At 48.1% G+C, this 26,317-nt stretch overlaps 1 protein-coding gene across 18 annotated transcripts in view; it reads left to right on the top strand.

The window, feature by feature from the left end:
• LMO7 (LIM domain 7) overlaps positions 1-26,317 on the top strand; it is a 516,155-nt gene that overhangs the window by 396,532 nt on the left and 93,306 nt on the right. The window lies entirely within an intron of this gene.

A 26,317-nucleotide genomic window follows, 5' to 3' on the forward strand; every position in this document is an offset into this window, starting at 1 on the left:
GCTCAGTGTGACAGATGGATGTAGCCTGTGTCCCGCCTGACTGCATTGAATAATATTACTGCTAGACTTACAGGTTTTGCCCATCAAAGTACTATTCAGAGCTGAAAGAACATGGAAAGCCATATTTCACTCGATAATGGAATTTACATTTACTTTATGAAATGAGAGGCATTTTGTCAAAGAATCTGTTATCGAAGATAAAGATCGAACAGGGGAATTTATGAAATACATGTCACAATGGTTGAAAGAGGGGTATTTTCATTTGTAGACAACTATATATATTTCCTACCATTCATTTAAAACATGTATTTTAAGAATATATATTTCAATGAGAAACGTTCTTAAATACGCAAAGTGTATTTTTGTGGCCGTTTGAAAAAGCTATTTGTCGTTTAATGCTGGAGGTATTTTTAGTGAGTGAGGTGGAATATTTTTCTTGGGTGGAAATAATCTGTAGATTTATAACAGTTCCAGTCTATCTAACACGCTAGAGGTAGAATTCGAAACTTTCCAAATTCATTGCTTTTTCTGCATGTTTCCCAATCCTGTTGGCAAAATTGCACTGTATTTTTGGGTGCCACTGACAAAAGCTCTGCTCGTTTCCTTTATCACGTGGCGCTTAGTAACACTGTACTAATGCGGATACATTTTTAGTTGTATGCGTAATTAGTGTAATTTTCTAATGTTTCTTTCGATTTTTAATACAACTCATATTGTGAGTGTAAAATGCGTGCTGGACTGGCTGTCTTCTGGATTGAAAATTTGGTACACTCTCCTTGAGAGATATTAAAGAAGTATGTTAGGGAAACTAAAGATAGGCTTTAATGTATATAATTATATATGAGTAACATTGAAAACAGTGATCTCTTTCACCGAGTAGTTCTGAGTGATATTAAATAATGACACAAGAGTGAAGCTCTATTTGTCTATAATGATACTTGGGAAACGAAGTTGAAAAACATACCTGTTATTCACTGTTACCCATCTGTCATTTTATTGTATTGTTATATTTATATAGCTTTTACCTATCCGCCTTTAAGTGCTAGCCTGCATGGGCAGAATGCTCTGCCATGCAGGGTATATGATGGGCAGGGTGTTGTCTTTGTTTTAGATTCACTGTGGGAAGTTTTACTATAACATGTGTGATTACCACAGAGTTGCGCTTATCGTCTTTTGGAATGAAGCACTTAAGTGTGTGGTGGATGGAGGGGTTCTTGAGTTGAACTCGCAGTTTATGGTTTTCATTAAGCTGGCAGCTTTGAGAAGCTTTCTTGGTCCATTCTTTATGATCCTAGTCCACATAGCTAGTTACTGCGCAGGGTTGTCCTCTTCAATATTTTGTTTAAAGGTTTATTGCCCTCAGAAGGCATGGTTGGAGAGACAAATGGAGAGATTTGCTGCAATGTTCGTTCTTATCGTCACCCCACATCTGATTGTCATTGCGCGATGCAAAGAAGCAGTTATAGTATATAGCTAGTGCGTCCTCCAGTGGTGGACTAGATTAAAGTCTGCTGATTGGTCAGCAGTATGTGGAAGCTGTCTACAGTTAATTCATGCCTGTTCAGTTGGTGATGGCTGGTTAAAGGGTTGGCACAGTACTGAGTGATGGACAAGACCATTAGCAGATTTGTCTTCTGTGAGTGTAAGAGATTAAGCAGTATAAGGGAGTGTTAGAAATGGGGGTCTCTAGTTGGCAATGGTTTACACCTTTGTCCAAATAGGAACCCTTGCTTCTAGTCCGGTTAAGGGGCTACACTTCTAAAATAACCCCTGCTCACCCCCTTGGTAGCTTGGCATGAGCAGACAGGGTTATCTCAGAGGCAGTGTGTAAAGAATTTGTGAACACATACAGTAATACAGTGAAAAACTACAAATGGACACCACACCAGTTTAGAAAAGTAAGTAATCTTTACTAGACTTAAAACAAGACCTAACGACAAAAATCCACAATACTGCATCAAAAATGACTTTAAAATGGAAGAATTAGCTTAACTCAATGTAGATGGTAAATGCAACACTTTACTCTCAAAGTACCTTGGATGCGTCCTGCAATACAAACAAAGGGGTCATAGGGAAGGTGATGCGTCGGTTCCTTGCTTCGGGGAAGGTGATGCGTTGGTTCCTTACTGCAGCGGGGGGGAGGTGATGTGTCGGTTTCTTACCGGAGAGTAGGTGATGCGTCGGTTTCATACTGCGTTCCCGTTACAATGCGACAGGATGGCGCCGCGATGCGACAGTCTGGTGCGATGTGACCAAATGTCGTATTTGAAGCGATGTGACAATGTGGATGCGATGCGTGCACACCCGACGGCCGTGCGGCAAAATCGATGAACGTTAGAGCCGCAACAGGCCCTGTGACATGCTTCTCTGGTGATGCAACGGCGACCTCTGCGGCAGCAGCGGCACACTTCCCCGGCGATGTGACAGCAACTGCTGCGGTGGCAACACGCTTCTCCTCGTTGCGTCGCGCTTCCAGCTCCCAGCGACACGCAGTCTCTGAGGGCCCAAACAACAGCAGGCAGAACTCCCAGCAAGGGAATTCAGGGGGAGCTGGTGGTGAAGTCTTTGTGTCCCTGAGATTTCAGAACAGGAGTCAAGCTCAGTCACAAGCCCTTGGAGATCTTCCTCAAGATAGTAAAAGTTCACACAAAGTTCCTTTTCTCCTTTCCTTGGTAATAAAGTAACCACTGTAGGCCAACCCCAATAGCAAACAGCACAGGGGCAGTCATCTTCCTTCAGCTTCTCCGGTTCTTCTCTTTGGCAAAGGTTCGTCTTGATTCCCAGAAGTGATCTAAAGTTCTGGGGTCTGGGCCCCAATATTTATACTGCAAAATCCTTTGTCCTCTGAAGGCAGAGGGTGCCTGTGCCCAGCCAAAGCCAGCTCTGTCCTCCTGAGTGCAGCTTCCTGGCAGGGGGTGGTGACAGCATTGTTTGAGAGCAGACCTGGCCCCGGTAGCTGAAAGGAAATCTCCTCCCCCTACTCTCTATTCTATGAGGGCTCCGCTCAGTTAAAGGAAATCTCCGCCCTCTATTCTCTATTCATTAGGTCCTATTCAGCCCAGCCCTGACCCATCAGCCTGCTGGAGCTAAGGCCCTCTCCAGCCCCCTGTCACTCACAAACTAGACATGGAATCTACAAACCTAGCAGAGACATGCTGGATGGTTAGGCAAGAAAATACCTTCTTTCTAAAAGTGGTATTTTCAAACACAGAATGTAAAAATCACCCTCACTAAAAGATGTATTTTAACATTCTGAGTTTAGGCATACTAAACTCTAATTTCTACTTTGTTCCCTGTGTCATTTAGGATTATAAGATATTCTAATGAAACCTTTCACATACAATCCACCCTGCCCACAGGTGTACCGTGGGCCTACCTTAGGGGTGACTAATATGTAGACAAGGGAAGGTTTAGGGACTGGCAAGTGTGTGCACTTGCCAAGTAGACACGGCAGTCCCAGACTGCACACAGGCTCTGCAATGGCAGGCCTGAGCCATATTTTACATGCTGCTTCTGTGGGTGGCACAACCAGTGCTGCAAGCTCACCAGCAGCATTTGATTTACAGGCCCTGGGCACACATGGTGTACTGTACTAGGGTCTGACAAGTAAATCAAATAAGCCAATCATGGAGTCACTAATCCATTACAACAATTTACAATGAGAGCATATGCACTGTAGCACTGATCAGCAGTGAAAAAGTGCCCAGAGTCATAAAATCACCAACAACAGGTCAGAAAAAATACAGAAGGAAGGCAAAAAGTTCAGGGATGAGTCTGTAAAAAGGGCCAAGTCCAACAGGGAGTCATTATGCAGCGTGTAGAAACTGCAATCTGCTGCTGACCACTGAGTGTTGTATGTGTATTAGTACGTTCCAGAAGGGTTATATGTGAATTCATATTACTATAAATTCCCCAGGCTAGTCATGGGTGAGCCCTTCATAACTACCCTGGATATAGAAAGTAGTATACTATTCTATATGTGTAGACTGTTGATTGTTCTAAACCTGCTTTTCAACAGCTGTGCGGGGCGGAGGAGTCATGGTGGAGCCATACACAACATGACCTCTCTTTCCTCATCCCCCTGACCTGTGCAACACTTGGTTTATTGCCACCCATCCCCTCCATCCACTCATCCTACCCTTCCCACCTAAAGTGTGCTCTCTGCTGTCCATTGGAGCAGAGAGCTAGTGCTCCACTGACCAGCGGCCTGAGAGCCTTGTGTTGGAACCGGCACTGTCTGGTTGGCCGAAGGGATCCCCAGCCAGGGAGACGGCACTGCTCTCGTCAAGGGCAGGTGATTACACACACTGTACAACCCATGCTCACCCTTAGGTAGCTTGGCACTGAGCAGTCCGGTGTCTTTCAAAAGCAATGTGTAAAGCAAGCGCACAGTACGCATACACAATATATGTTCTGCACAACACAAAAGAGAGACTCCATACTTGATGTTGAGAAGTTTCGTTTATATTCAACGCACACATTAAAATAATGCAATATGAATATCATGAAACCTTGGGCATGAATCACACTTGCCAATATTACTGGCAGTATTAGGCCCAGTTCGTATTCATCAGATCTTGATAATATGCACATATGGGAAAAGTCCAATTCCAATCCCCATAGCACCCTTATGCTGTATGACACATTGTCCGCTCCGGCCAACTCTCACAATCCTGATAATGCTATGTCACACGGCTATCAGGTGTACCCTGGGCTACAACGATATGAGTAATATATACATAAACTGAATTATAACACTGTTAGCAGCAAAAGGCCGCGCAGATAAACCCAATGATGAGAGGTTAAGTGCTTTTGGCATGAGAACCACGTAGAAACCTACCAGTGTCATGAATCACAGGCGGTTCACAGACTGTCACTGCCACACAAGCTCCCTTTACACTTCTATGCAATTTGACAGGTACCAGCCCAATCCATATGGGCACTTGCACTCACATACGCACACAACACCCTAATGTGGAGCCACTGATGTAAATCAGGTCCATAGGTCACACACTGCAGAACCCGTGGCTCCAAACTTCCCGCCACCCTCTGATTCACTTCTGATGTCTCAGACATCCTGGATGAAAGTTTACCATTCCCTCCCTCCAGACACAAGGGCACTCATTACTGAGGTCACACCTCATCTGGATCCCCGGAAAGCAGTTGGGGATAGAGAGTAAGCATAAACAAGAGGTAGATGTAAACAAATGGGGTCTTGGCACCACTCAGGAAGTTCACCAACAAGTTGCGAGGCAGACACAGGCTGAGAGCAACAATTCAATACAAACAGGGGTCCACCAAGGCCTTCTTTCACCAGTCCAGTTCTGCGAAGCAAGGGGGGAGGTTGGGTCACAGTCTCTTGACCTGCTCCCAAACCGTCTCGGAAGCGTCCCTCCAGCCGAGTCAATTCCTCTCACTCATACCTGGTGCCACGAAGTCTTCAAAAGGGCTAGATGGGGGGGGAGGGCAGTTGGTCCACCATGATGAGGCCAGTGAGGGAACAAGTAGTGAATGGGGAACAACACACATGGTAATCTCTCAGCATGAGGAGGCACCCTGTGGTTACATGTTGATCAGTGTTGTGCCCTGACATTCTGTGGCGGGCACGTGCTTCCACATGATAAACACCCTCAAAAAATGTCTAGATCTACTTCCTGTTACTGCCAGGAAAACAGCCGCAGCAGCACTAATCCTGTCACTTCTGGATTACTGCAACAGCCTTTATGCAGGAGCAAAAAAGGCTGTTCTGAAAAGACTACAAATAGTCCAAAACGCCGCAGCTCGGCTGCTACTAAAACTACCTAGGGGGGTCCGCAGCTCGGCTGCTACTTAAACTACCTAGGGGGGTCCTCTTCTGTAGCAGCACTCAGAACACTGTATTGACTGCCCATACATAAAAGGATTCTTTTTAAAATGTTAATAATCCTCTCCAAGGCCATCGGGGCAATAGGACCAAAATATCTAAGGTCCAGAATCTTGCGGTCATCCTCGGAAAACCTTCTAGCACCCCCTCCCCCCCTTTATCTTGACATCCAGAGGGGGACGGTCAATGGCAGTCCTTGAAAAGAAAGCCTGGAATAGCTTTCCCACTCAGCTGAGACTGCCGCAGTCTGAACCTATGTTCAAAAAACTCCTAAAAACCTGGATCTTCACTGCCCCAGATCATACTGTGCTATCTCTCATCTGATCCCTTCTCTCCCATATGCTTACTAAGTTCTTTACCTCAGATTCCTATGCTTTCCGCCAGCGCCAAGATGCTCCTTGGAGTGAACGTTATAAATGCTTGCTTTCATTCATTCTGACAATCTGGGCACAGGGTCTGGTGCATGACCCGATGAGTCACCCCAGAAACTTTGGGTTCCACAAAGTAGATTTGCGATTCCGTACCTCCCTGGAAATGAGGCACTAGGTCTGGCACACCTTGATGTCGGTTGTACCAGAGCGTTCCGGTCACGCAGACAGATGCAAGTCCAGCCGTGCCTCATTTGATAGAATGAGCCTACAATGGTTGGGCACCCCACATCTGAGGGTTGCAACCTGTGAATTGACACCGCACACAATGAGCATGCAGTCGGCGTGGCACATGAGAAATTCTGCACAGTCGATGAAGCTGGCCACGTTGGATTCCGAAACCGGTGAATCTGCTCACCACTAAGACGCTTATGCGTGCAGAGGCCCCATAGTACAGGAACCACTTCGCCCTAGATGCGGGAAACGTCTTGAGCTCCTGACTCCAGGCACAATTCTGTAGTTCCAAGCTCACACCACGCTGCCCAGCTTTCAGCAGGCGATGTGTGCATTTAGAGGGCACCGGTCTCAAGATGTTACCGGCAGATGGTGGGTGCCCCTCGTAGCAGATCTTTGCTTTACCTGAGACCTCAGAGAAAACAGGAGACCACACAACTGGTCATTGGGAGCCCACTTTAGGGTGCCACACGTCAGCAGGCCATTGGCCCAAGCCAGCCACTGTTGAGGAAGGCACACCGTCCTTTCCACATGCATTGATCCTCCATGTGCACAACAGTCTTCTGGCAATGTGCACCTTGCAGACCAGGTTCTCTGGTACTGCATCCCCACAAGCGGATCTTTCCTCATGGTGGGGTGGCACTGGGTAGCTATACCCCATTGAGCCTTTGAAGTTGGGGGAAGTTTCAAAGGTTAGTTCTTTGAACCACAGATGTCCTTTAAATTTCCGTCCTGTCTGCCATGAGATAGCGGAATGCAGATCGCTATCTTTATGCAGGCCATATTACGGCCCCAGAGGCCAGGTGTCACAATCTCTGCACCCCATATATTACCCTAGGCCCGCAAATGGCAGAGGTCAGCATGCCCAGTGGTCTATGGCTGTCGCTGGGGAATTCCCAGATATGCTCTGCGAGCCTCCGTTGTTGACCGGTGCTAAATATCATGGCACAAAAGGTTTGATGCATAAAAATGTCCACCTTCCATAAGTGGCATTTCCACGGATTATATGCCAAGCCCGCCACTACCATTGGAACAGGTTTAGTCTAGCGAAGCCATCAAAAGAAAACATGTGGCTACACCACTGCAATCCCTTATTGCAGCTTGAGATACCAGTGACACTTCCCCATGCTAACTTATGGGAAGTGCAAGCCTCTTCGGTAGGGGAACCCTCGTGTGTCTTTCTACCTAGGCAGCAAACACCTGTATTGGAAGGGTGCGTGCACTTTCACACTGCAGTACAGTGGGAAAGAGCCCTAAGGCTCTACAGGAGAACCAGCACACACACTAACTTGCCATGGCAGGTCGATGACCTTGGTTTACAGGGCACCCGTGGTGTACGTGCACTGACAACTGGCGGCCCGGACTCATGCTCTTCCATGGTGCCACTGCGCACACCAGCCCGTCTTTGCAGGCTGGTGGCAGGGGTATAGAAACATCACTGGTACAAGGGCTCATGCCGACTGGCATTAGCAGTCCAGACACAGGCCCAGCACAACTTTGGTGCTAGCGCACCCACTTTTTGTCATGACAGGTGCACAGTCCTTTTCACCCCCTCAGCTAAATGCCGCTTTCTCCAGAATGTAGGAAGAATGCATGCCCTTCCCCACGGCACTCACAGTTGGGAAGGGCTCCGGCACTATGGCCGCAAAAGGACCTCAGCAGCCTCTGGAGGTGTCCCATAGAGGGGAACTGACCTCCGAAGTAGGGGGATTACACCTAGGTGTTCTCCCCTGTTTGGGCAGTAGACCAGCTCGGGTCCCCACCCAGCCACTCACCTACCACGAGCTTCACCCCTCGGGCAATATCCTAGGGCCCCTCCAGTGGTAGGGGAGACCCCCACCGGGTTAGCTTACCTGTGGCGAGGCCAAAATGAGTAGGAGACATAATAGGCCAGAGAGTCCTGCAGGGCATAATCAGTGCCATGTCCCCTGACTTGCTAATGCCATACTCGCCCTGGGCATGTGGTGTAACACTTTCATAGGGCAATCTTGTGGGTGCCACTTGACCCAATCGTGTGAGCACCCCACTCCTACCCCGTGTGGGGAGGGTGCTCGTACCTTGCCACTGCAGTACAGTGAGAACAGGTTCAGAGTTCTAGGGTCACGAACAGAGAGTAGGCGAAGATTAAGAGGTAGAAAAAAGCAAAACGTTTTGGGGATGTTCTCCTAAGAAGGACATGTCCAACACCCTGTCCCAGCTAACCCTGGGGGGAACACTACGCTACGCTCGAGTAGTTTGCGCAACTACGCACTACGCGAATTGCCCGTAGCACAGTGCAAAAATGCGTAGCATAGCAGGCATTTTTTGCTCACTCACGGTCCTCAACGTCAAGTTGCTGATCGCGTGCATAGAAAATAAACCTCCCGGCTAGATTCTCAACGCAGCGAGATCAGGTTTCTCATTGCGAGTGGTCCCGTATGCTCGCAACCGCTCGTGATGGGAAACTACCAGTCCGCGTTGAGAAAGCTGCTGCTCGAGTACAAATCTACTCGAGCGGCAGAAAACGACAGCTCGGCACTGTGCAATCATTGCGAACAGCATTTTCCCTACCACACTACGCAGTTCGCGTAGCTACGCGTAGCGTGCGAAGTGCACTTCACGTAGCTACGCATAGCGCTACTACGCAAACTACGCCCAGGGTTAGCCCAGCAACCTGGAGATCTTTAACGAAATAACAGGGGGAGTCAACTTTAGTTTCCCTCTATTGTCCCATCATAGCTGCGAATAACCAGATTTATAATCGGGTATTCATGTTAGTGACTCTAAGTGAGAGCCATACATACCAATTCTATTGCAGATCAACTGAACAGTGTTGAAGGCCTTAATACTATTTCTAGTGAAAAATTAATGCATCTTCTATGTGTGGCTTGATTTTGAGGTAACGTTTCTTAGTGGCTGGCTACAGGCAACTGTGACAATGTTTTTTTGCGTCTGTTTTTGTCTGGTTTGTTTTCCTTTTTCTTTTGTACAGGATGCACACCTGAGTTTTTGTAGACCTATGTCACTTGAATTATATTCCTAAAAAGAACCATTCAACAGATTTTGCTGTGTGCTTCACTGTTATTTTTGTTTTATGTTGTAGCTATACTGGTATAGCACTTCATACCCCTGGCGAGACACAGAGCGCCCTTGTGGCCACGTAGCACACTACTCCATATGAGTGCCATGGTTGGAAAAGTGTGTTCCCGTCATGTGGTCTTTATAGATAGAGTTTGAGTGTTGTGAGTGGAAGGAAGGATAGGGTAGTTAAGTATTAGAGCATGTGCATTATAATACTAATGACAAAAACAGTGAAGCCCTTAAACGAGTAATTCTGGACATGTAGATGTAATGACACAACATGAATTGTATACAGTACATCCAAAGTTATTACATCATGTCCTATACAGAAAACATTCACATCTCCAATAAAAAGAAAAAAGAACTTTTGTGGACTGATTAATTACGACCAATCACATAATATCATCTGAGAGAGGAGGTGAAGAATTGATGCATCTAGTTGCATTACACAGTCCAAAAACCGTATGTCACCCATATTTTGCTACTTCAATAACACGTGCTTCTACTATCCCACTCGTCACATGCCCCATTCCCATGCTCCTAAGCTGCCAGCCATTTCAGTGTATCCGCTTCTGCTTTTGTGCAAACCTTAATGTCCTGCAGCCTTGCCCTTAAACTTGATGTAGCTCCTGACTGTCATGACATGTTCAAATATCCCTGAGCTAGTATCAACATCAGATCCACAAATTGATAAACGCATTTGGTGTGCTTCAACCTTAGTAGTCATCCCAATAAGCACACTAATGAAGTCGGTCGGTTTGTTTTTCCATTACTTCTAGTACCCCTGCCACTGCAGCAAACCAGTGTGGAGCAATCGAAGGGCAGGTCCACACTGTATGATAAAAATCCACTTCACACTCACTACCGAGTGGACACTATGAAAGTGCTCCAACATATATTCTCCTAATACACTTTGGTGGTAAGTACTTCTGTGTCAAATAATTACATTGGGTATACTTGAAACATGGATTGCCGGAAACTCCTTTCGTATATTCTAAAGAATTTACCCACTGAGGGTCCATGAGGCGGCATCCAATTTTATCATCCCATTTTGTCCCCATGTTCTGACTATCCTGTATCTACCACTGCAACAACGAATTTTATAGAACTTTAATAACTTTCAGTGCTGTTCTTAGAAATTAATAAGCCAAAAACCAGTGACACCTCTGGCTTGGACTCATCAGGCATCCAGGAGCGCACCATATGTCAAAACGCCCCTCCTCCAGCCCCCAATCTTTTATTTATCATGAAACTTAGCAAACATATAAATCTTGCATAAGTTAATAGATACCCAGCACTCACTATTCCCGCCTCCATCCGTGGCCTAGTGTTATGTACTATGCCACTAACTAATCGAGGGTGTGCTTTCTCTCGTCCTTCTCCGTTGTCTCACCAACTCTCTCTTGCAACATTCAACAAGAGTGAACCAACAAGGGAAGGCTGCTCTCACCCACAAAACATGACCAAATATCCCTTTCTGTGAGCACAGCCTGTATATCCTCTCTCCCTCTCTCTCTCTCTGATAAAGACCCATCATCACTCATCCACCTTATTATACCCCATGCACCTAGCTAGAGCTACTCATATTAGTGCTGTAAAAGTGACCACATCAGACAAGATTCCATTAGTAACTACCATATGCTAGATTACCAACAGTGATGTGATCACCTCAGTGCATCAGTCAGGGTTGCAAGCAGTAATGAAAAAAAGGCTTTATCAGTTTGGAAAGCCTTTATGTCGGTAATACACGCCAGCTGCTGCATTCCTAGCATGAAAGTAATAATATTAGTAATAAGTCTTCTCACATGATTTATCATTTAAAAATCAGCTTTAAATTTGTTTTGGAAATTGTATCAGTTTTCAGCAAATATCAGCACACGAGTTCTGCAAATACACACAGTTTTGGCATACATGTATTAATTCAACCTTGATAATGTTTCCGATTCAGCAGGCGGTTATGCACACAGGAGAGCTATTTACAGGTAGCTGGAGAGATACAAGTAGCTCATGAGCTTTTTGTTGAAAAGCCTGACCTAGTTAATTATACATTGCTATAAGCACTTTTGGTGTGAGCACACTTCTGTCAACTCTTGTTTTTCAGGATATCTCTTTTGCTAGTCTTACCACTTAGTTGTCTTCCTACCTCTATTGCAGCTCTCTGTTTCTTTACAAACTACATTCCTTTCCCCTCTGCCCTAGTGCCTACCAAAGTTTAGTGTTGAGCCTTCACCTCTTCTCATTATACACTTCCTCCTATGGGTACTTTAACTCTTCTTTTGGATTTGACTGCCACCTTCTCTGTAGAATCAATGTACTTAATCGTACTTCATTTGTAGTAAGTCTAGTTAAGGGAGAGGTGTGGCGCCGTGGCCAGGGCGAATGACGCTGGAATCTGGGGATCACGGTTCGATCCCCAGTGCCGGCGGCAGATTAGCCCAGCACCATGTGACTCTTGGCAATAGCTTGCTTAATCTTCCCGACGGCCCTCAGCGCCTAGAGACCCTTACGGGTGATTGTTCGCGCTTTACAAATGTGGATAATTATTATATTATTATTGTAGTTGTTTTTGCTAGTGACTTTAAGCTTGTTTGGGTGTGTGTACTAGCAAAGTTGGATAACTGTACGCTCTTTTACTAGTTGGAACTTATGAGTGTCATCGGTCAGTGCACTCTTCCTCCATCAGACCCACACTCTTAACTCAACTTCTGCACAATATTCAGTGTGTTGCTTTGATCAAATATTGATATTAATTTTGAGGGACTAGAGTAGTTGCATCTTGGCTGAGCGACTGCATCTGAAAATCTCTCGTTCTTCCCTTTCCTTCGAGTCTTTGTTCCAAGATAAGGTAGGAAAATGTAGTTGATTTAAAGCCTTTTGTAGTCTCTTTCCTACAAAAATCTACTTCCGTTTTCTGTTCTGGTTGAATGAAAGAGTGCTTTTGAAATGAAATCCTGAATGACGCCTGTAGGGTCTCAGAAGCACTTAGAAGGGCATGCTTTCTTATCACTTTACGAGGATCTGGTTCAGTCTATCGTCTGTCAGCTGTTTGTCAACTTCTGTCTTCCTGGATAGGTCTGCACTTCACAAAAAGTTGAACAGGGAAACATAATTGCCTCAGGGCAACCTTCTTTGGATATCTATAAGAAGCACAATTGTACAAAACTACCCATCGCCTTCAGCCCCATGTGGGTTTTTTGGCCATCCTTCTGTTTGGCAGAGTCTCTGAATGTTAGAGAAAGAAGGTCAGTAATTTTGCTTCCATTGCCTACCAAGCTCTGCATCACTTGCCCACCGAACACCATCAGTAGCCTGAAGAATTGGATCCTTAACTCTCCTTAGCTCCCCCTTCACCGAAGCACCCAACATTTGGAATACAGTGTTTTCGAAAGGTCAGTTAAGAGCCAAATTTCAGCCACTAAGGTCCACTAAGAAGTCTCATTCTTTCTGCATGGCTTCAAGGAGTTTGCCTTCCTTGCTATCTTCTCTGGAACGCAATGTACAGTTTCTGTAGTCTTGAAACTTTGCATGTGTGCTCTTGTGCACTCCTCAGCTGCATCTTCCATCATAAATTGCCTGCTCTGGCATTTAATAGGATTGCGACTACAACTGTGATACACTATGCCGTATTTCTAAAGTAGGTTACTACAGTTTGACACATGCAAACTGATTTGCTCATCTAATTAGTTTTATTCAGACATAAACAGCTTAAACTCATTAGAATGTCAATATTGTCATAATTCTATTTCAGCTAATTTCATGCAGGAGCTGTTGCTATAATCGTCGTCTTAAGTAGAGGCATTAAATTGACCTTGAAATGTCTTAAGCAAGGAGTTTTTAAATCCCATCTTAAAAGGCCTAGAATGGTTTGTTTCAGCAAGAACATCATGCTATTCATCGCCCTGTCTAGTTGATTACTTAGAACTGTCTTTTATTATAGTGAGTATAATTAAATCGGTATTCCCTCTCCAGCTCCTTACTCTTGTGCCATTGAATATTTGATCCTCTGGAGAAATTCAAATAGTCATGCATTTTTATGTGCTTTTGACCTTGGATCTTAGAAGTACATTTAGTATCTATCAATGCTACGGTGTAATAATGCATTGAAAGGAAATTGTCTCAATAGCGATCTTTACTTCATCCTTTAAATAAAATATTTAGAAACCATTCAAAGCTGTGATGGTTATTTATAATTTGGCTTCCAATAATGCGCAGTTTACTTTAACGCCTAAAGACCCAAATTCATCTACTTACACACAATGAACACCCTCCAGTTTCTAGCTGCATTGAATCCTCCATTATTCAATTGTCATCTCCTTGATTTTAGTATAATTTACTCCAGTCATGTTCACACCGTTTTACTAAAGCAATCAAGGATCACTGTAAGCCCACAGGTACATGATATATCTTCATGGTGCCAGCTGTGTAGAATATTGCAGTAAATGTTCTTCCCTCAACTTGGCTGTAAAGGTTCTTGCTCCGGGAAGTGCCCTCAAACCACAATGGCATCCATGTTATGAAATAAAATGATTCAAACAAGAATAGTAGTGAGTGGAGGAGGAGCCAAGATGGCCGTCGGAACGGTCGTGTAAGCGCCCGGCTCCGCGAGCCTTTCACTCCTGCATCGATATCCTGCCTCTTTTCCTATGCCTGTGATGCGGTAAAACGGAGATTGAAACGCGCTGACAACGCTCGCGTTCCTCCGAAGTCCCTGCCAGCTGTTATTGCGGAGATCTGGACACGCCGCATTTCTTCCATGGTTGTCCCTGGACCCTCTGTCTGCCGCCGCCGCTGGACGCTGTCTCACCGACGTCGGAGAGACGATATGGGGATGCCCTGTTGTTTGCGGTGCTGCTGCCGGCTGCAGTAAGAGATGATGTGTATCCTTCGCGGAAGTGGCGGATTCCCTCTGGGCTGTATTGTACACTGACGAGGTGGGATTCCCCTCTCGTAATGCCTCCCATTGTCCCTCTGCTGACGAGCTGAGCTGCCTCCATTTTTGAACATCCTTCCTGCCTAGGGTCGCCCTCCTCGCCTGAAGCACCACTCCGTGCTACGAGCAGTGTCTCTACCTGCACCCCGACCTTTCCCCCGGGGTTTGTGTCGCCCTCCCCCTCTCACTGGGGTTTCATCGGCGATAAGGTACTGACGCTGGTTTTTTGGGATGGGCTGATGAATGCCCCCTTATCTCCCGGGGGTGCTATCCTGCCTGGTCTTGAGAGTGGTGACGGCCCGACGGCAACAACCTACGCCATGGACCGCTTGGAGCCGCAGCGGGATTTGACTCATGGCGATATCCTGGCAGCGCTCGCCGGCTTATGGGACACATGGCTTCGATGCACCCAGCAGCTGGATTGGAAGATTAACGACGCCATTTCTGCCCCGGGGCGCCTGACGCGATCCGGCTCCCTATTATTTCCGATCTCTCCTGAAATGGATAATATGTTTCTACATGCCTGTCCGGTACAGTGGATTATTCCTGGCAACAACGAATTGTATCAGTCGGTTGATGGAGCTGCTGTTACATTGTCTCCCCCCACTTCGAGACTTGTGACTCTGCCGTTGCTTTTGTCCCCATTGCCTTCATCACCGCCTTCTCGGCTGCTGACCCTCCTGGCCGCCTTTCCCTCTAAAGGCATTTCTCTAAGGTGGTGGACTGTTTTTTATCCTGTGCATAAGGGGACGATGGTATTCTTGGACACTGGACATATTGTAAAATGGAGACTTTCACTTCATCTTCTCCTGCGTCTTCTTCGTTGGGGGCGGCCATCTTGTCCTTTTGTTCTGCCTTCGGTGGGCTCCCAGCGGTGGCCATGTTTGATGGGCTTTCGACGTTCGGGCCAGGGCTGAAGGTTTTCTTCTCATTGACTTTGTTTGTTCTACGGGCGATGATTCGGACTGGGACGCTTTCTACTATGTTTGAATGCGCTGTTTTGAATGTTTCTTTTCCCCACCTCAGGTTGTATTAATTTGTCCTGTTGTTGATCCTTTTGGGTGGGGTATAGTTTTCGTGCGGGCTGTGGAGTCTGGGAATAATTGGTTCTGGCCCTCCTTCGGGTTTCGGTGCTCTATGGGAGTTTTAGATCGGGATGTTCCTTTCTTGCTCTCATAATTTAGGTTCTTTCCTAACCCTCTCCTTTTTCTTTCTTCTCTTCCTATTCTACATTTCGGGATTGCTGGGCGACAGACACACTGCTGGGGGGGGGGTAGGCCGTAGCCTCCGCATGCGTGTAGGGTGGGGGGTGGGAGTGGGGTCCTTAGTTTATGGGTTTTAGTTTCTATGGTGCCTTTGTTTCTTTTTTTTTTTGTCTTTCTTTTCTTTTCATTGGGTCCGTGTGTGGGACTAATGCGGGCGGGTGGCGGCATGCGATGATTCGATTGCTCCTGCTGTTACTTTAGTTACACGTACCTTGGCCGCCGTACCGCCGGGGGAAGCTTGACTTTTGGGCTAGGACTGTCAGACTGATTTGTCAATCTATTGCCGTTACGCCTACACGGACTCAGCGTTCTGCTTCTATATTTTATATTATTGATCTGCAAGTGCAATGCTGACCTTTATTGTTGCTACGAAAAAAGGTTTACAATCTACCTTCATTGCTCCTTCGTCACAGTATCATGTTGAACTAAGCTGTGGTCTTTGATGCTCGCTTGGAGTTATGATATATTACTGTGTCGCCATATTGTCTGCGCAAGTGCCTTCACGTTTTTGTGGCCAGCCGGTTGGTTGTGGGCCCGTATATTGTCTTCTTAAATGCACAATAAAGGTTTTTGAAAAAAAAAAAAAAAAAAAAAAGAATAGTAGTGAGTGTGTTCATAAGGCTGCTTGTAGACTCAGATGAGATCCAGGATTACTGTATCCAGTGTCATGAACTTCACCAGCTCAATCTCTTGTAGCGTACGTTTTTGGGGGAATATGTTCATTAATACCCCATACACTATAATAAGTAACTTCATTATCGAATGAGATTCAATAAAACCCACACCACCTTTAATCACACCTGAGACCGCACGCCTATGATATTGCTGCTCATTAGGCAGGATGATATCAAATGAATTCTATAAAATTGAGGCATCACCTGCCTCAAGATTCCAAACTAGGTCTGTGATGTTCCATGTGCATAAGAAGAGTTCTTGATTCCTCCTGTTGTTAAGACTTAAAGACTCTTGGCAGTAAAGATCATGGATTTTGCTTCTTAGTCCATGGACACCTTGGCCCAACCTCATAATCTTTAACTTCCCCTCATGTGGCTCGTCTTTCACTTAATATTCTGGTGAATGTCTCTTCCCACCCGTCTAAGAATGTGATGGGACCCAAAATATCATTTACCCTAATTTCTTGGACAGTCCATTAAACCGTGAAAACAGATTCCATTGTTTCTTACATTTGGGTTATTATGCTTGTTCTGTTTATTGGGCATCCCATGTTATTTCCACTGCTGACCTACTCCTGTTATACAAGTGATGCCCAGAAGAAATTGATGCCACACACCTGAAATGTGCTCAGAAGTCGCTCCACCCTTTAAATTGTCCCAACTTTTTTTTCTTCCTGGAAACGTTTCACTGGCACCGAATGGAATATCCCACAGTACACCCTTAAATGGCTGCTAGTCTTTAAAATCATTCATTTAAGGGTGGTCTGTGGGATAGATGAATGTTAAAACAAATAGGTGTTTATCTCACAAGCACAAAACCAGTTAGTGCTCTATTGCCGATGAGATATAAGAATGGGTTCAGGTTCCGATGCATTTTTTATATGGGGGCATTTGATGTATTTGACCGACCTATGAGACCCTTGCACTTTTAGAAACGGATTTTTTTTTTTTTTTAAATATATTTTTATTGCAGAATCAGAAGTAAAACCATTCAATAGGCCAACCTACACATTGACGGCCCCCAACATTCGGTATGATGGAAATTCAATACACAGCCATTTAGCCCACATCCCGGAGGCTGGGCGGCGCTTCGATGAACCAGTTTGCTGGAGGTGCCTCAGTGCATGCCCTGTCCGGGCCATAGGTCAGTTATATCGTATCGTATCCGCTTTTACCCCATAACAACCAACCCTCCCCCCACTCCTCCCAGGCCGCACCACTGTCGCTGCTCACAAATCCCTTCTACGACCTCCCAGGGCCACCCGGGTCAGGAAAGCTGCCTCACGGTGTCGATCCACCCCCTCTACTAATTCCCCCCCCATCCCTCCCCCCCCACCAACTGCTGCTAATGCGGGTCCCAGGATCCCCTCCCTGCTCTGAGATATGTCATCCACCAGGAAGTACAGACAACCATATAGTCCCCATGGAATCCCTTCCTATTCCTGATCTTCCTCCGCGCCTTCAGTTATATAATCCCTTAAAGCCTGTACTACCAGCTCCCAGGACCGCGCCAGTTCCAAACTCTTCTCATTACCAGTTCTAGTCGCCTGACGCATCCTAAGCACACTCTCACATCCCGACCACTTCAACAGTTCATTCCTCCATCTCCGTACTGACGGGCCCTCCTTAGATTTCCAATGCCAAGTGATTTCACGCTGTGCCAGTATTAATCCCAAATCAATGAATTTACTTGTCACTTTAGTCTTTTTGGTGTGCGGGAACCAGAGGAGAAGACATGCTGCCATATCAAAGTCTACCTCTCTATCCGTGACAGCGTTCAGGAGTTCTCCCACTTCCGGCCAGTATACCCCTAACTTCGGGCAGCCCCACAGCATGTGGTCCAGATCTACCTCTGGCTCCAGACATCTCGGGCACATGGCATTAAGCACCTGGAAGTGTCGTCGCAACCTCTCCGGGGTCAAATACGCCCGATGGATAATAAAAAAATGCACCTGCTGAAACCGTGCATTCCTCGTCCCTTTCCAGGTCCTATGCAATACCTGGCCCCATATGGCGCCCGGGATTTGCTTACCTATGCTGGCCTCCCATCGCGATTTCAGCTCTACCAAAGGCACTAGTCCCTCATTTAGCATTCTGGCGTGGAGGCAAGTCACAGCCTTGACGGTGCCCGCGGCCATCACCACATACTGGCATGCCATCGTCACCTCCGGCTCCACCAATCCTCCCCCCCCCCAATGCCGCTGCATCGCTGTCACGACCGCCGCATGCAGCAAGAAGGTTCCACTTGGCAGGCCGAATTGTTCCTGTAATGTCCGGTACGGGACTAGCGTCCCATCCATATAGAGGTCTCCCACCATCTGCAAGCCCAGGTCTTCCCACGTCAATAATTGGGACCAATCGCCCCCATGTGGTAGGGCAGTCAGCATTCCCAGCGGTATCTCCGGCGCATACGGCCGGCGCTTCCTAGCCCTTTTCAGTGTCCTACTCCAACACAATCTAAGCGTCCTTTCCTCTATCGTAAGATCTCTTCCATCCAATTTCTGTTGCATCACGATAGACGACAAGACATGTCTCTGAATGCCAATCCCTCGGTCGCTATCCGGTCCCCTGAACTCTCTGGCCACGTTCTGCGTCAGGACCTGGAGCTGCGCCGCTAGATAATATAATTCAAAGTCGGGGACGGCCATTCCCCCCTCGCACTTGGGTCTTATCAAGGTAGTCAGTGCTACTCTTCGGCGTCCCTGGCCCCAGATAAAGCCGGTCACCAACGTCTTCAACTCTCTAAAGATTCTCTGCGGGATCCATACCGGCAACGTTCTAAAATAATAGAGTAGCCGCGGGAGTGCCACCATTTTCAACAGTGCTACCCGACCCAACACGGACAGTGGGAGAGAGGCCCAGAAAGCCATACAGCCCCTCAGCGCCCGGATACAGCGCTCCACATTCCCCTCAAGGAGGTCCGCTGCGTCATGGTAAATGCGCACTCCTAGATAAACAAAACAAGAGGGTTCCCACACCACCGGTCTTGTGAGCTGTGGGCTAAGCGTGGACTTCCGCAACGGAAACACACAGGTCTTGGTCCAATTCACCCTGAGGCCTGACAGCCTCCCGAACCTGCCCAGCATGTCCACCGCGCCCTCCAATGCCCTCCCGGGATCTGCCAGGTACAGTAACAGGTCGTCGGCATATAACGATATATAGTGCGATTCAGGTCCCTGCGCAATCCCGTCATAGACGGTGCCCGACCTCGCCTGCGCCGGCAACGGCTCCATTGCTAAGGCAAAGAGCAGAGGGGACAGCGAGCATCCCTGCCTCGTGCCCCTACAAACCGGATAAGCCGGAGAGACCATGGGCCCCAGCCGCACTCGCGCCTCAGCCGAGGAATAAAGCACTCTCGTCCAACTCCGAAACCCTTCCCCAACTCCGAACTTCATCAGCACGCCATCCAGGTAATCCCATTCTAAGCTGTCAAAAGCCTTTTCGATATCAACTGTCAATACCACCGGGTCCTGCTCCGCTGTAGCGGCATCATCAATGACCCTGATCAAACGACGGATATTCATCGAGGTGCTCCTGGTCGGGATGAATCCCGCTTGATCCCTATGTACTAAGGAGGTCATCTGCGGTAGGAGCCTGGTAGCCAGGATACGACTCAAGATCTTGTAATCTACAGTTAACATAGACAATGGACGGTAAGAGGATACGTCCAACGCATCCCTGCCCGGCTTCAGCAGCGGTACTACCAGCGCCTCCCTCATAGAGTCAGGCAACCGCCCCATTTGTTTCGCCTCCGCGTACACAATCTGCAGCCTGGGCGCTAAGAGATCCACAAATTTAGCGTAGAACTCAATCGGCAGCCCATCCACCCCTGGCGTTTTGTTCCGTGCCATGTGTTTAATTGCCCCTCTTATTTCTCCCAGGGTGATGGGGCCCCCCAGGTTCTGGGCATCCTCTGTATCCATTGACGGCAAGGGGATCTGATCTAAGTATTCACCTATCTCCGCAGCCTCTGCCTCGAGGTGGCTGGCGTACAGTCCCGTATAGTAGGACTTGAAGCGCTCTAGGACCACTGACTGCGAATAAATCACTTCCCCGTCCTCGCGTCGTATACTCATGATTGGGCACCCTCTAGGGTCTGGATCAGCCAGCTTGGCAAGGAGCGTACCCACTTTATCCCGCTCCTCATGCACCCTTATAGCATACAATTTATAGTCATAACACCGCAATCTTTCCGTCTGTCGCCACTACCTCTTTAGCTTGCAACAATCGTTCCTGCAACTCCGGCCTCTCAGGTCTTCGCCGTTCCAGCCCGCTCAGCACTTCTTCCGCTTTCGCAAGGTCATTCAGCACCGTCCCTCGCACAGTCAAAAACCGCCCCATGCACACCCCTCTCACCACCACTTTCATTGCATCCCATTCAGTCGATCTAGTCGCTGCTGAACCAGCATTATCTGTAAAATAACTGGCTATGCCCTGGCAGACCGTGTCGCTGAACGCCGGATCTTCCAGCGTATCTGGACGAAGTCGCCATGAAGGGACAGCCGATCTCGCCAGCTGCCATTGCATAGAGAGCAACAAGGGATTGTGGTCCGAAATGGTCCTGGACAAATACTCAGAGTGAGTCACTACATTCGCCAATGAATTGCTGCATAGCACCGAATCTAGTCTAACGTGCAGGTCGTGCAGCGCGGAGAAGTAAGAGTAATCCCCGGTCTCTGGGTGTTGCGCCCTCCAGACATCCACCAAGCCCCACCTTTCCTGCCATTCCCGCCTATGAGTTGCCAGTCGGCGCACTGGGGAGTCCACCAGAGGTGGGTGCGATCTGTCTAACAGCACATCAGAGATGGAGTTAAAATCCCCCGCCAGTAAAACAGGGCCTGCCAAATAATACGCCAGTGAGCGCGATAAATCCTCAAAGAAATGAGCTTGATCAGCGTTGGGGGCATAAATGTTGCACAGCACTACCTCCCTACCATACAGCCGTCCCTCAACTACCACATATCGACCCTCCGGGTCTATTCTCTGACTCGTAACTTGAAATGGCGTGCCCGCCCGTATCCATATCAACACCCCTCTGGCGAATGCCGAGTATGTCGTGCCAAACACCTGACCTCGCCACCTCTTCTGTAAAGCCCCGCACTCCTTCTGTGTCAGGTGAGTCTCCTGAAGCAGTGCAATCTGAACGCCCCGCCTCACCAAGTAAGCATGTACCTTGTGGCGTTTCACCATTGTTCGAATACCACGGACATTCCATGTGACACATTTCAGGTTAGGTAACGTCCCCATAAAGCATCAATCCTTCCAGTGGCGCAAGCCAATAAATGTTTCCCGCAATGCAGCAATTGTACAGCCCCTTCAAAACATGTCCCCAAACTCCCATTAACCCCCTCCCCAGGACAGGGCCTAATAACCCAGCTTCAGCCCCGTTCCAAACCTTACACACCCAACACATCACGCTAACCTGTGGTCGTCACCACAGAAGACCTTAAGGGTCTGTAAAGGGCTATGGAGCCCCAATCCAGGACGGCAGAGCCAGCACCCCGCGCCCGCAGTCCCACACTGCTAACGCAGCCCCATACCTGGCAGTCCAATAGAAGTTTAGAGTGTCTGCACCGTCAGGCATCCCAGAATTGTTCAGTAGCCACGAGCCTCACTCGTTAAATATGAGATCCGATGTCTGTGGGGTGACCTCTGGTCCCTGCGCTCCCCCCCACCTCCGAGTCGTCGTCTCCGGTCTTCTCTCCTTCCTCTTCCGATTCCGAGCCTCTGGAAGCGTTCTCCTGCTGCGATCCCGTGATGCTCGCCGTGGCCGCCAACGCACTCTTCCTGTCAGCCAGCATTTGCGCATCTCGTTCAGCCCGTTGGCGCTTATTCCGGGAACGGATGCGTTGGGATTTCCTGATCTTGACTGGTTGTTGCCGATCCCTATTAGGTCTGTGTGCACGATCCGTCCCCGCACGGTACAGTTCCAGCCAGGACCACGCCTCGTCGGGTGTTTGGAAAAAGTGAGTCCTATCATCAACGATTACCCGCAACTTGGCTGGAAAAAGCAAGGAATATTGGATCCCCTCCTCTCTCAGCTATTTCTTTATTGACAAGAAAGAAGCTCTGCTCCGCTGCACCTCCTGCGTGTAGTCTGGAAAAATTGTTACCTTGCTATTGTCCACCTGGAAGGGCCCTAGAGACCTCGCCTTTTGGATCAGCAGGTCCCGATCTTTATAGTGCAACAGTTTGACCACCATCGGTCGGGGCGGGCGGCCCTCCAGGGGTGGCCTGGTGGGCACCCTGTGCGCTCTTTCCAGAGAGAAGAAGGGGGACAGGCCCTCCGGCGCCACCACTGTTCGGAACCAGTCCTCCATATAGGACACCGCATCGCCTTTCTCAATTTTCTCTGGAAGCCCCACCACCCTCACGTTGTTCCTCCGGTTACGTCCTTCCGCATCCTCTGCTCGACGTTCCAGGATCGCCAGTCGGCCAATAACGTCGTCTAATTTATGTTCCGCAGTGACTACCGCCGGTTTCAGCTCCTGAAGCAGTTGTTCGTTCGATTTCACTCTGTCAGAGAGCTTGGCGTGGTCCGCTCTCAGCAGGCCAAGCCCCGTCGCCACCTGCGCAATGTCCTGGTGCAGCTCTTCTTTCGTAGCAGTAATCGCGGCCAATATTGCATCAAGGCGGAGGTTCAGCCTCTGTTCTTGCGGTGAGGACTCCGCTGGGATACCGCCAGCTGTGGCCTTAGACTTCCCGTCCCCTTGCCCAGGCGGTGCGGCGAGGTCAGCTCCCAGCGCAGCCATCTTGATTGTGGGAAACAGGCCGCTCGAGTAGCGTCTGCCGACGACGGCCGGCCACGGCAATCCCTCCTGCTGTCCCGTCCCTGGTCCCACCTGGTGTCACCCAGTGGCAGATATCGAGTTGTGCAGCTCTTCTTGCCCCAGATCCAGCTTGACCACGCCGCTCTAGCCGTCCTCCTGCTGCGTGTAGCCGTCTACCGCCTTTCCACAAGTGCGCTTCGCGTGGCACCACCAACACACTGCACTTTTAGAAACTGATGCTAGCTAGTGAAAGACAGAGAAACTGATTAGAACGATAGTCCATTCAGGCACAGAAGTTATCACAAGTAAGCCAGTCTCTTCAGATACTCGAAGATTGAAAAGATAGTGTGTGGGAGATGTGGCTTAATCTGCAGACTTTGGAACTGGGGGATTCCCAGGTTCGAGTCCCGGCTTCGGCTCAACATCTTGTAGTTCTGAACAAATAGCTTATTCACCCCATGCTTAAATTTTTTTATGTAATCTGTAAAACCGCAAAGATTAAAAAAATATTGTGACGGTCATCGGGCACCACTGAGCTCAGTCTGGTAGCTGTCACATGTAACACACCGACACCACACTTCCATGCATCACTTGGACGTGATTCTGTTCACATTGTGGGTTTACATAAAAATCTATCTCACTGGAACAAACTGTGCTATTTTAGATTTTCGCCCAAGAGATTCGTTCCCCTCATCATCACTGCTGTGTTAGACAGCACGTAGAAAGGCGCAGATTAACCAAGATGCCATGAAAAGAAATAATTCTCTGCATGATTTCTTCAGTCAGCTTAACTATTAATGTGAAAGCCTTTACCAGCTCTTATTTTACTTAAACATGTTTTATGTCACTGTGCACGTCATGGTGAAAGCCACGAGTGCTGTCTGTGCAGGTGGAGGAACTCGCTTCAGAATGTCAACATAGGCAGCCATCACGTGGCATTGCCCAATAACCGCACTCCACACTGTTATTGAAAGCGTAAAAGGCCATTTTATGAGGACAAGTTTGCAACAGTCAAACTTTATTAACAATACATCACTGGAAATATTTAACTTTATCATAACCATTCATCTCATTATCCCCAGCCATTCTCAAACCATCTCATCTATTTCACTCCTCCCCTTTACCTCTGCGACCTCCTTCGTATCCCCATTCTCCCCTTCATTTGCCCTCCAAACATACTCTCATGAATTTCTTCCATGCTCATTGCATCCAGCGCCCCGCCATCAGTCACCTGTGCACCTCCCCACCCCCAAGTGGTGGATCCGCCCGTATGTGACTCACCACTCCTCCAAAGTACTGCAAGGCCTATGCCTCGCAACCTGTCCTAAACTGGCATGCTAAACCATTACACCCGTACCGTCCTACAACGTGTAGGGTGGGTGGGTGTGTAGACTAACTTAAAACCCCTACCCTCCTGGAGGTGCTAGGTATCAGGAACAGGCCGGCTCCTCCCTTCCTGACACCTTTATACCCACCTCTACTCCCGCCCCTTCCCTTACTCCGTTGACCCCTCCCCCACCTTGGCCTTGCGTGAAGTGCCCCAGCGGAAAACTAGTCTTCGACATTCACTTTCCCCGGGGGCCGGCATTGTGCAATAACCACACTCCATGCTGTTATTTGAAGCATAAAAGGCCATTACATTAGGACAAGGTTGCAACAGTTAAACTTTATTAACAATAGATCACTGAAAATATATAACTTCATCATAACCATGCACCTCATTCTCCCCAGCCATTCTCAAACCATCTAAACTGTTTCGCTCCTTCCCTTTCATTCTGTGACCTCTTTCTTATCCCCATTCTCCCCTTCACTTGCCCGCCAAACATCCTCTCATGAATTTCTTCCGTGCTCATTGCATCCTGCGCCCCGCCATCAGTCACCTGTGCACCCTTCCCTCCTTAGTGGTGGATCTGCCCTTATGTGACTCACCACCCCTCCAAAGTACAGCCAACTAGGAAAACCTCGTAGTGAGGTTAACTGCCCCACCCCAACCCTTCCTGTGTACCTTTCGCCAATCCTCAGTATTCCCTTCGACACCAAATGGACTAATTTCATAACTTACTAATCACATCTCGAATTTCCATCATGTAGTATACGTTCCCCATCCACGAAGGGTGCACCCCATCATCCTTGAACAATAATGGCTCTTCCAACTTAAGTCCCGCATGGGCAATCACCTTAATGTCCTTTGTCTGGCAGAAAACCCTCATCGCTTTATTCATTTTCCTGCGGGCCTTTCCAATGACTGCATGCTTGACAGCTTCCCTCCATACTTTGCGAGGCACAAACTCAGTCCATATTAAGCATGTTACAGCCAAATTCCTCTATCTCCTCCAAATCTGTCTGCATGTGCTGAAGTAGTGTCAGTCCTAACAAACACACTAGATTGTTCTCTCCCAGGTGTATCACCAGCATGTCTGGGCAGCCCCTCTGTTGTACCATTTTCGTCAACCAAGGCAATAAAGCCCCCCATCGCATTCCCCCTTTACCCCACCAAAACACTTCGTGGTGACTGCTTCTCAAACCCAGGTTGCATCCATACACCTGCTGTTCCGCTTATTTGGCTGCCCAGTGGATGGAAGAATGTCCCACGATCCAGGTAACCGTCTTGGTTCCTGGGGCGTTCACACATCCTACAATATAAAGGAAATGAATTAACCTTAAAGAACCCCCCCCCCGTGCAGTAGCACCTCGTTCCCCCTGCTCTACTCCTAGATCTAGACCCCTAATTGCACACATCTCGTGCAGCACATGGACATCCATCTTCCAATCTGGCGAATTTTGCCCCAGGGCCACCCTAAACATGCCGCCACTGTAGCAGCGCCAATTCATAAGGAAGGGGTGCCAATTTCGGCTGGTTCCCTGCCCACCTTGCGTAGTGCCATGCGCAAAACTGCTAGAAGCTAAAAAGCTGTTGCCCGTCCTCCTGACGCATTGCAAAAAAACCCTGCTAAAGGACCTCCCGGTCTTGATACATAATCCCTCCATTCACGCACCGGGCAAGTGCCACCGCAACCACTCTAATTCAACCAAACCCATCTCCCCCTGCCCGCCTTAGAGGGACTCAGCCAGATCCCCAATCGAGCCTGGTCCAGTCGCACCTCCCAATACCCGAAAAGCCCCAAAAAACATCCAAGTCATACATAGCCTAAA

Source organism: Lissotriton helveticus, chromosome 8 (genome assembly GCF_964261635.1).
Source record: "Lissotriton helveticus chromosome 8, aLisHel1.1, whole genome shotgun sequence".
Lineage (NCBI taxonomy): Eukaryota > Metazoa > Chordata > Amphibia > Caudata > Salamandridae > Lissotriton > Lissotriton helveticus.